This window comes from Belonocnema kinseyi, chromosome 10, assembly GCF_010883055.1.
Source record: "Belonocnema kinseyi isolate 2016_QV_RU_SX_M_011 chromosome 10, B_treatae_v1, whole genome shotgun sequence".
Classification (NCBI taxonomy): Eukaryota; Metazoa; Arthropoda; class Insecta; order Hymenoptera; family Cynipidae; genus Belonocnema; species Belonocnema kinseyi.
The window spans coordinates 86,741,949-86,754,009 of record NC_046666.1 but is presented as its reverse complement, the minus strand read 5'-3'; the positions used below and the strand labels follow the sequence as shown (position 1 = coordinate 86,754,009).

The 12,061-nt window shown below is 34.1% G+C and overlaps 1 protein-coding gene and 1 pseudogene across 1 annotated transcript in view; one reads left to right on the top strand and one right to left on the bottom strand.

Annotated features, from left to right (window-relative positions):
• Positions 1 to 12,061, top strand: part of LOC117182227 (calcium/calmodulin-dependent 3',5'-cyclic nucleotide phosphodiesterase 1-like) — a 1,276,250-nt gene that overhangs the window by 718,753 nt on the left and 545,436 nt on the right. The gene's annotated exons all lie outside the window — the stretch shown is intronic.
• On the bottom strand, positions 6,924 to 7,099 carry LOC117182395 (annotated as a pseudogene).

Genomic DNA, 12,061 nt, shown 5'->3' with positions numbered 1-12,061 from the left:
TATGAAACTTGAAATGTTTGGTATTGGATATTGTTGACAGATGACAATACGCCAATTAGCACAAATGGTAAATTCCGACAGTGCCTACAAGTGTGCCTACTGTCCGCTAGATGGCAATACCGGTTTCATATGTATACACCTGGTAGAACGGTGATTCTGGGATACCCAGCGACCTCTCAGAGTAGGCAGCCTTAACCTTACATGCGGGGCTCTACAAGGATGCACGAACCCCTTTCTCTAGCTTCTCGTGGGAACAACAATGACAACACCAAACATAGTTATAGTAAGTGCGGTTCAAGACAAAAGAACGCGCAGGGCTCCCGACAATGGGTCGGCCAACAATGCTGACCACTCTAGATCTGAGGGAGCCAATGAAAATGGATTCAATGCGATGAATTGCCGGAATCTCGGGACATTTAGGTGGATGGAACTACTAAATCACGACTTGCTAGAGTGCTACGATGCGAGTGTGGCCCCTGAACGGGGTTACCTGGCACGGCTACATGCACTGTGGTACGAGAAACACCCAGAGCTATCGCACTTTTCGCAGCAACGTCTGCGAAACCAAGAAGAACTACTCGGAAAAAGGGAATATATAACTGGAACGTCTACTCCACCACAGCTAGAACAAGCCGGCAGTAGAGAAAGAGAGGCAACACTAAGCCCAACCGCGGGGAGGCATCCAATAAACGAAGAGCAATGCTTTATGACCCGGAGAACCATCAACACCAAGATTTCTATCAAGCCTAAAGATCTGACTGAAATAGATGACGAGCTTCGTGGACATTTTTCCAAAGAATCCGACCTCTGGGCTATCAATTATTGTGTGTATAATGCAGCGACAGCTTTGGCCGATGCGAACCGTAAAACAAAACGAACGGTTGATCATAAGACCAAGAAAGTATGCGTCACGCATTCTGTGTGTGATTGACTACATCATATCTGGCAGGAATTTTACCGATAAGGTTCGAAAGTTCGCGCGCGAACTCCTGACTCGTTATCACACACTTAACAAGTCAAAGCTGCTGACCATCTCAGACAGCATATTGTTGAGAGAATACGGATACTATCTGACGCTAAGGGAAGGGAGAGAGAAAATTGACAGTTTCTCTCTGACCCATCTCGACTCTTCCAAGACCCTCCAGTTACTGTCGACCACCCGCCCAAACCAGAGGAGGTCGAAGTATTTTGGAGAAAAGTCTACGAAGTGCAGCATAGACTGGACGAAGACTCAGAAAATATAAATAGCTTCAAGGAGCTGTATGATGTCCTCATAACACTTGATCAAGAATGCCCACCCATCAATACCGAGGAGGTGAAAAAAGTATTAAGAGGGATGAAGAACCGGGACCAGATTCTATCAAAACCTTCTGGTGGAAGAAGTTTCCTTCAACCCATCAGCATTTGGCCCGTATTTTCACCTTATATTTAAAGTCGGAAGAGCCGATTCCGGAGTGGTTGGTCGAAGGGCAGACAAAAATTCTGCCGAAAATAGGCAACTTAGCTGACCCGAAGAATTATAGGCCAATCACTTGTCTGAACACACTGTATGAGATATTCAACCTATCCTAAATCATAGGATGCTTATCGATAGATGCGTCTGCAAAGCTGCAGCATTTTACCAGCGTGAACTATCGATGGCCTGAATTGATTATCGGAAAGCTTTCGATTCGACCTCCCACAGACTTATCATCTGTCTTTTGGAAAGCTTAAAGGTTCATCCACAAATCGTTCGGTGCATAGAGAGATTGATGCCCCTTTGGAAAACCATATTTACTATCTTATCTGGAAGAAATTTTTTGACAACTAACAAGGTCACTTTTCAGACAGGTGTCTTTCAGGGCGACACCATGAGCTCACTCCTCTTTTGCCTTACATTATTGCCACTATCTCTAGCACTTTGCCATTCCGACGGGTACTTGTGCGGCAAACCTGCAGATCGAAAGTACAAGGTTACTCATGTATTTTTCATAGACGATCTTCAGATATATGCTATAAACAAAGAGCAACTACATCTGGCTTTAGGGATTGTCAAACGATACACTAAGGAAATTGGAACGGAGTTTGGGTTAGAAAAATGCGCCAAGGTTTATTTAAACGAGCTCAGACCCCTTGTTATCAGGACAAGAAAGGTTATGCACATGAACAAAAGCATTCATTTTAAGTCTTCTGCTCCGCGACTGTACATCGCACGCCGTCAAAGTGGTCGCTAAATGTTGAGTCTTGAATCCCTTCACAACAGGATTATTCTAGGTACAGCACATAGAGTTGCAAATGGAAGAGACCCTCTTCTTAAAATGGTCAGGAATCACGAAGAAGTGGGCAAAGGAGCGTTTCTGTACAAAGCAGCGGAGGAGGCTGCTGAAATACTCGGACTTAACTTCAGTATTAGGGGTGAGCAAAATGCATTAGCTCTTATCTATGACGAGTACTCAATCCTGAAAGCCCGGATTAAGAAAGCACAAGAGAAAAACTTCCGTGAACAGCTCCTCGATAATAGGATGCACGGTATCCTCCACAGAAATGTGGAGGATCAGTCATTGAAGTCTGGTACGGAGGGTTTCATTTTGGCATACCAAGACGGTGTCATTTCCACCTTAACATACCGTCGCCACATTTTGAGCCAAGACATTCCCGATGATAACTGCAGGGCGTACCATGCACACCCCAAGCATTTAGCTCACATACTCTCTAGTTCTCCAACTCATGCGAGAACAACCTAGGTACAAAGGCACAGCGCGGTACTAAGGAAGCTTTATTACCATTTCTGTCACTCTTATGGCATTAACCTTAATATCACTCCTCTAAATGCTCCTAGGGAAATCGAGTCAATTGTCGAGAATGGGAAGTGCCGCATATACTGGAACTTTATATTCTCGACAATTGTTTCTGTTGCACAATCGAGGCCAGACATGGTTCCTCTTGACGTCGAGAAGCGAACCATGTTTTCTTATTGAATTTTCGGCACTGGCTGACAAAAACATCATAGCCAAGGAAATTGAAAAGAAAGAGAGGTATGCAGACCTTATAAAGGAGTTGCAACGATTGTACCGGGAATATTCTGTTAAACTAATCGTCCTTATCTTCGTCGCTCTTGGAGGTCCCAAGCTTTCACTCGTTAATAACCTGAAAAGCGTCCTTGCGTGTGAACAAAATGCTAAAACACTTGCGGGAAAAATGCAGAAGGCGGTAGTCCTTGGATCGCTCCGTGTTCTCAGGGTGCACAAAACTTTTGCCGGATCGTCATATTGATTTCGTTACAGACTGTATCCACCTATCTCACAGTCGTGAGACGTGGTTGTGGCTGAAATTTTACCGCGATTTCGCTGGGAGTGGGTGCAATTTTTCAGATTAGCACCCGCTCCCGGTAAAATCCTGCGGTTGTCCTTATGGCAAATTTTTTATATATGTGTGCGTGTGTTTGCGCGCGCGCGTGTGTGTGTGTATGTGTAAAGTTTGAATCATGACGAAAACATTGGAAATGAGCAAATTCAGTTTATGGAAAAACGACAAAAATTTCAATAAAACGTTTTATAACACTTTTTTTTAACGAGACAATGATACTTCATCTGTTTTAATACCAATACAAGTTACGAATCAAAATAATATACAATTTATGGAAATGACATAAAATTTCAGGGACAAGCTTGAGTAAGTAGCACGAGATACGTGCTTACAATGTGTTCGTTAAAGCCGAAGGAGCTTTAACAAAAGAGAATTCACAATCATCAAATTACTGCATTTTTGTAATTGTACCAAAACCTGTAAAATAACCGCATTTAAAATAGTGAACTTCCAACTATAAAAGTAAAAACACCACTTTCAATATAGTGGTTTTACGAAGTTTTGGGAATTCTCGTCTCTGAAAATAGTAAATAATTTCACTCAATTATTTCCTACTTTCAGAAAGGTACTTTTCCAAAATCTTGTAAAAGCACTACATTTAATGTGGTACTTTTACTTTTACAGTTGGAAGTTCATTATTTTATACGCAGTTGTTTTCCAGGTTTTCGTACAATTACAAAAACGCAGTAGATATTTACAACAAATTTCTTTCACAGTGTGGCGAACGGATGGCTCGACGATCGACGTAGTACTATGCCGACAGTATAAATTACATTTCGTGTCAATCTTACACCTTGTAAAATACACTGAACCACATAAAAACTAAACATTACAAGAAAGTTTAAAAAATGTTCTTATTAAAAAATGGTGAGAGTTCACAATCAAATTTTTAAGTTCTGTCGTTGAAAATTGTATATGTTCTTTAAAAAATTACATTTCCTGTCATAGTGATTCTCTAAACTTTCCTATTAAAAATTAAAAAATACTTTTTAATGCAGAAGTTTTTTTTTTAATAATTCCGCTGAAAAGGTTTATAATTTTGAAAATTTATATTTTGAACGGAAAATTGGTGAAAAATTAATTTGTTTCCTTTAGACAAACTTATAGAATCAATTTTAATTTGTCTTAAATGTAATAAAAAATTTTAACTCTACAATTTAAGCAGTTTTCACTTTACAACATTCAATGCAATTTAAAGTAGTCTCAAATTGAAAATTAGTTTTATTTGAAAGTGATAAAGCAATTTCAATTTCTTTGCATTTTTAATGACCAATTTTTAAAGTTTTTACTTTTTTATATTTTCGAAATATTATTCTGGAATAATTTGATTTACAGATTCTGAATTTGAAAAAAACTCTTAAATTTTGAACGCTTTCAATTTTTTTTTGAACACTCATTTTAATTATTAGTATTTTTAAAATTATTTAGTATTATTAATGTCGAACACATTTATCTGTGATCAATTATCGGCAATTGCTTGGTTCAAATACTTTAAATAACATACCTTGTATTTCAAAGTTTATCCAGTCATACCAGAAAGAAGGGTTCTCCGAGCCATTCCAACTGGGATTTTTTCCACGGGTCATAAATTTCTTCTCAGTTTCCAGTCGAAAAAAAATGGTAGATCTTGAAAGAGGCTGAGCGATCTTGGGTCACACTCTACCTGTGGATTGTGAAGACCCCTGCTATAGGGCAGTGGTCGGCACGCTCTTGACCAAGCCAGGGAACCCTGACTAAGCTGGCTAACGACCTACTTTCAGGTCAGGTAACTGAGAGCTTGGGCATATAATCCCTTTTCTCAGGGGTCCTTTGTTGGAAAATTAAAAATTTTAATTTCCTTACTTTGACATGTCTGTGGACAAAAGACCCTTGCTGGAGAAAGCTGACTCACACTGAGGTCTATGTATAGACCGAAAAGTAGTAGAAAAAATTAAGTTGGGACGGGCTTGATCATACCTTAAAAGTGAGCAAAAACTTTGCCGATCACTGCTGTAGATGCACGCTAAAGAATAGAGATTCTGTCCGTTCCTTCGGTCCGCCAGGGGATAAATGGAACACTAGCAGGGTTAAAACAAAAGATTGCTCCTTTGTTTTGCCTTATCCAGTCTTAATTTTTTTGGTATGTGAAGATTACCCCGGGCATTTGACACCAACAGCATACCTAACATGAATTAATATTGAGACCAGCACCCTTATTCTCGATAATAGCGTTACGAAATAAAAATCTCCAAATTCATCACATAATATTTTATTTTCGAAGAATTTCTTTCACTACATAGTTACAAAAAACTGTATAAAATTTTTATACATTTCGTATGGTTAACCTAAATCCTATGCTAAGTGAAAGAAATTCCTAAAAAAATAATACAGCTGCCCATAGTGGTGCAGTTCGATACGATACTGCCTCATGATCGGGTTTTTATCTTGATGCAAATAGCGAAGTGTTGAGTTTTTGCTTTTCATGTTTTATTCCCGTAGAAAAATTGTTTGTATACTTCAGATCACTTCAATTCAATGCAAAGCGGTATACGCAGAAAGAAAAGAATTTTAGCTTGCAAAGGTTATTTTTGTTAGGAGATTTTAATAACAAATAATCTACATCAAGAATATTTGTTGTCAAAGTATATTCCTGGTGGAAAATTGTTTGCTTTTATTGTTTTTATGATAGGTGAGCATCAAAATTCAGAATAAAATATTAATAACTACTTCTGTAAACAAAAACTATAAACAAATGAGCATCACAGAAATTAATAGGCAGCAAATCTCTTCTCTTTTTCGTCAACTCTTATTTTAATGGTATCACCGATTATATTTTCGGTAAAAATTATACTATCCGTTGATATTTATTTATTTATTTGAGAAGCCAAATATATAAACAAGTTTACATTTTAGGAGTTTGAAGCGAAATGAAACCAATTTTTCATGTAATTTTATTGCTATTGCATATTCTGAAACAATTCATTTAATGAAAAAATTATATGAAAAATGCACATTTTAGGAGTTTTCAAACCAAAATCAATCGTTTTTTCAGCTGACCTTGCTCAAATCATATTCACAAATTTAGATATGTATTAACGTTTGTTAATTTTACAAAAACATTATATAAAAAAAATTCAAGTAAATATTTAGGTTTATATATTCATAATTTTATTTGAAATGCGTATTTTCGGTTAAATATTTAAGCATTACAGTTAAATATTTATAGTTTTTTTTTTCAAAATTCATCTTTTTGTTTGAAAATAAAACTAACCGTGTAGAAATGCAAATGGGGAACTAGTCTGGTTCCCGACCATTTGACCCCACTTAGAGTCGGGGGCTAGTCGGGTCATCTGAACAGCCCCCCCCCCAGTAGCGTCACGGTAGATTATACGGGGGCTAGTCAGGTGGCCCGACTTATCCTAGTCGTGGCCTGATCGGGTATTCGTAGGGGCCATATGATTATACATCCGTGCGGAATATTAACCAAACGCCCCAAAATTTTTGAAACATTCCCTAAAAGTTTGTCAAACCCCGTATTATTTACATAAATCTTCATAAACTTTTTTGAAATATTTAAAAGTGCTCAAATTTACCCAAGATTTAATAGGGAACATATCCTACGCTTAAAAATACATAAATTTATGTGACTAAAATTCCCCAAAATTTGTGGAATATTAATTTAAAAAAAAACATCAGCTGTAATGCAACAATAGAAAAGCTTCACTCTAAAGAAACCGCCTTGTTGGTCACGGTAGTCTTTGCTCCAGGTAATTATACTTAGTTACGTGTGGACTGCTGTCTTAATTACTCGACGCGTCATTTCTGTTGCGCGAGAGGTGGCACCTCACGCCCTTGCGGATTTTCTATAAAGCTATCAGTGCAGAACGGCAAGACTAAAATGAAGGTAGTAGCGAAATCTGAACTGTACCGTGCTTAATAGTTTACTACTAGGATATTGCTTTTGAAACCTTTCAGATCAATTGAAATATAAGCATCTATACAAATTTAGAGTCTTATGACTTCCGGCGGACTTTTCACCTACATCTATATGTCTCTTTTCCAATATGGATATTCTTAAAATTCCATACAAAGGTATTTATAAAGATTCCTAGAAATTCGCAATTTTCTAAAAAAAACTACAAAAAATAAGATTACATCTTTTTGTAGATTTCTATCGTTGTTTTAATAAAAAGTTGATTTTCGTACAAAATTATTAAGTTAATAATTATGTATTAAGAATGTTTGAGATCACGGAGAAAAATGGATGGTCAACGTTGTATGGTAAAAATTTAGAGAGACAGAAAGTCTTTCTACATGGTCGAACGGTCCTTCGAAATTTTTTTCGACATGGTTAAAAAGAATCTTATTTTATCGCCAGTCTGACTTTTATAAGAACATCAGGCTCACCATCAGGGATAACTAAGGTATCCTTTTCGGCATGGTGAATCCGCACATATTGTTTTCACTCATTTCGACCATCCACGAAGGAGCAGATAGGCCATTGCATATGGTCAATTACTTGATTTTTGCGCGTCAATCATGCGCGTGAAAAATTAAAGGGTATCGCTAGTTTGCTAGAATATAGAATTCGGAGAACTCTTGGTGCTTTCTGTTAAAAAAATGTTTTTACTCAAGATTTCCGTGTAAAGTGAGTGCATTTATTGAGGATTAATGGAAAATATCTTATTCTGTAAGTACCAGTTTTAAATACGTATTTGTGATGTGAGATTTAAGACATTTAATTCTAATCTTTTTGATGTTAATGTTAGTTTGAAGTAGATTATAATTATTTCAGTAATCACTGTTAATTTTTGGATTAATCGATTTAGGATCAACTTAAATTGTATTTATTAACTTAAAACTAAATCTTTATTTTTCAGTTCTGACATTCACTCCTGAAATTCATTGAAGGACACATTGCAGGAGCAGGGTCGTACTCGTACTCCCATATGCAGAGAATGGAGAGCTGAAACTGCAGTGAAAATACAATTAATATATTTATAGGTAATTAGTCGTTATTCAATAATTATTTTTTATACCTGTTTTATTACCTGCTCCATTCCTGAACTGCTTTATTCAAAATTGATGTAGTTTGTCGAAAATTGATTTTTTTTGGTAGAAAAGTAATCTTTTCGATTACAAATTCAACTATTTGGTTAAAGGTGTATGTATTTTCTTGAAATTTTATTTTTCAAGTCAAAAACTAAACGTTTTAAGTTAAAATTTAACTATTTTATTGAAAACTCACTTTCTGTTGAAACTTCATATTATCGGGTTAAAAATGACACTATTTTGTATAGAAAATTTGTCTTGGAAATTCAACTGTTTTGTAGAAAATTGAACACCTTTATTAAAACTTCCCTTTTTTTGGGGTAAAAAAAGAATGTAAATATGACTATTTGGACAATTTGATTGGAAAGTCAACTATGTTGTAGAAAATTCAACTTTTTTGTAAAAGCGTAGTTTTTTTTTATTAAAAATATTTTTTTTTAAATAAAAAATTATATTTTCCAAATAAAAATGTACCTATTCCCTATTTGTTTAAAAATTCAAAAATTTGTTTCGCAAAATAACTATATAGTAGAAAATGCAACTTTTTGTAAAAGATACGTTTTTTTATTAAAAGGTGTGATAAAGGTGTATGTAATTTGTTGGGAAAACTTTTTTTTTGGTACAAATTGATCTTAGAAACTTATAAGTTAACTATTTGGTTAAACATTAATGTATTCTGGGTAGGAAATCGTCCTTCTTTGTTGATGGTTCTTTTTGATTAGGAATCTTGTTAAAAATTCTTATTTTTTTCTTGAAGCTTCATCTCCTTGGTTGAAAATGTAACTATTTTGATTAAAATTCGTTTCATGTTTAGTTGAAAATTAATCTTTTAAACTAAAATTTTCATTTTTTGAAACAATTGATGTTTTTTACTTGTAAGTTCAAATTTTTTATTGAGAATTTATGCGTTTCATTTTTAAATAATCTTTAATCTGAAAATTCTATTGTTTTGTAGAAAATTAATCTTCTTGGCCAGATAATTTTTTGTTTGTTTGTTAAATATTCAAAAGTTTTGTTGCAAATCTATTTTTATTGTTAAAATTATTCTTTATATATATCAAAAAATTTAACAATTCCATGTTTGGTTCTAACTGTATCCTGTGTATTCAAAAAGTTACAAATTTGTATTTTACTGTTTATCGAAAATTCATCTTCTTGGTTGGAAATTGTTTTTTTTCTAATATAATTTTTTTAATAGATTTTTTGTCTGAAAATTAAACAATATGTACCATTTTCAGTTGAAACTGTATCCTGTATACTGTGTAAGTTATAAATTGTGCTGTTGGGTAGAAAGTTCATGTATTTTATTAAAAACTACTTTTTTTGGGTAAAAAGGAAACCTAAAAATGAAAGAACAGAAGTACTTTTTGTTGCGGTTTTTTTTCAATTAGATACAGTTGAATTTTATGGCATTTTTTTTGTGCATCTCCTTTATTAAAAGTTGAACTTTTTGGTCCAAAGATCAACTATTTTGTAGAAAATTTATCTTTTGGGGTAGAAATTTCTTCTTCTTTGTTGATAGTTTCACTTTTTGGTTGAAAATCTTGTGTTAAATTGATAATTTTTTTGAAAATAATCTTTTTTGTTGAAGATTGATTTTTTTTTCTTAAAAATCTACTTTTTTCAAAACATTTGACTTTCTACCTTAAAAACTTTTATTTTATTTAAATAATAAAATGATTTAATGGTTTTTATGCTAATTTATTATTTACATTGTTCTAGGGAATATTTATGGGGAGGCTCAAGAAGAAGGAAAGCAGCTGGCAAGAAACTTTTTTAATTTTAACATTTGCAGTTGCAGTATACTTTATTAATTTATAATTTATGTAAGGTTTTTAAATACTATGGTGAATATTTTATACTCTGTATCTGAATTCGTATGAAGTTGTACTAATTGAATAGTGCGATGACTTTTATTAATTTATGAATAGTTTTCAATCTATACCAATCATCAGTAAAAAAAACTACTAATTCGTAGAAAAAGCGTTAACATTACATTCATAAATAATTATTTTTTATTAATTACATTTTTAACGATTTTTATACGCATTAGTAACATTTTGATTAATGATTATTATCGGAATGCCTACTTGAAATCAATTGATAAAGGACTTCCCACTATTTATATAGTAGAACCTCATGCCAGTTCGGACATAGAGAACCAAAAGTTTGTTTTAAAATAATTCAAATATATATATATTTGACTATCATCAATAGTCCTTTTCACCATCTCAGATTTTCGAATCGATCCTTTGCGATAACCGAATTTTCCTTGCTTAATATCTATATTGACACTTTGAAATAATCAAGTCGACCTTTAAAAATGATCGAATCGCCCATCCGCAATAACTACGTGAAATATGTAAGATAATCGAATCGACCATTAAATACGACCCAGTCGAATGTCTAATAAAATCAAATCGACCATCCGGGATTTCCAAACCGACGCTTCACAATGATCGGGTCAGCCAACTTGAGATGACCGAGACGACGATCTGTGGAAATTAAGTCCACTTTTTGAGATTGTCGATTTGGACCTCTTGTTTTTACTTTATAGCGATAGTCGCTTTAGCCATATTCAAGAGCTGTCCTATAGTCGACCCTGCAATATGGTCTGTTTGCATGTTTATATTGCTAAACAGACCTTCCATTTTTCTCCGTGATGACTTTAACATTATTAAATTATTTCTCCAAAAAACTGTGTCAAATTATTCTTAAATATATTCTTAGTGTTTTAGAATAAAAAAATCATTACGCTTTTTTAGATATTACCTCATTTGATAAGACCTTGCCGAAAACTCAAACATAAGAATAACCCGACCAGAGCCCCACTAGCTCCCGAGCAGAGCCTGAAGATTACCCACACGAAAACTAGTGAACAAAAAGGCCCGACCAGCCCTTGACCAACCACCGACCAGGCCTCGGTTGAAATTTTAACGACAAAAAGCCCAACTAGTCCCCGACTGGGTCCTTTGTAAAAATTAATGACCCAACTAGTCCCCGGTTAGTGCCCGACTTGTAATAGGGTCAAATGGAGTTATTTCCACACGGGTATTCCATTTGTTGTTGATAGCTGATGTTTTTAGTTTAAAATTTAACTATTTTGTTCAAAATGTATCATTTAAGTTAAAAATTGGACTATGTATTTAGTTGATATATCATGTTACTGGTCGAGAAATATTCTTTTTTTAGTAGAATATTAAACTTTTTGGTTTATTATTAAGTATTTTGGTTAGAAATTTGACAGTTTAGTTGAAAAGTAATTATTTAAGCTAAAAATTAAACCATTTTATTTGTGGTTGAAATCGATCTTTTTTAATTAAAAATTGAACTATTTCATTTAAAAATCATGTGCTTTGTTGAAAAATAGTATTTTTGGTAGGAAGTTATTCTTCTTTAAAAGTGGATCTTCTTGTCTGAAAATTCCTCTTTTAGTAGTTTTATTTTCAACCAAAAAGATGACTCTTTGGTTCAGATAAAACTCCTTTATTAAAAGTTATACTTTCTTGTAAAACATGCACCTTTATTTAAAAATGCATGTAGTCTAGTTGAATATTCATCACTTTAGTTAAAGATTTATCAGTTAAGTTGAACATTTATCCCTTCATTTGAAAATTTGTTGTTTCAATAAGAAATAATTTTGTCCTGGGAATTAAAGTCTCATTTGTTGACAAAAATTCATTTT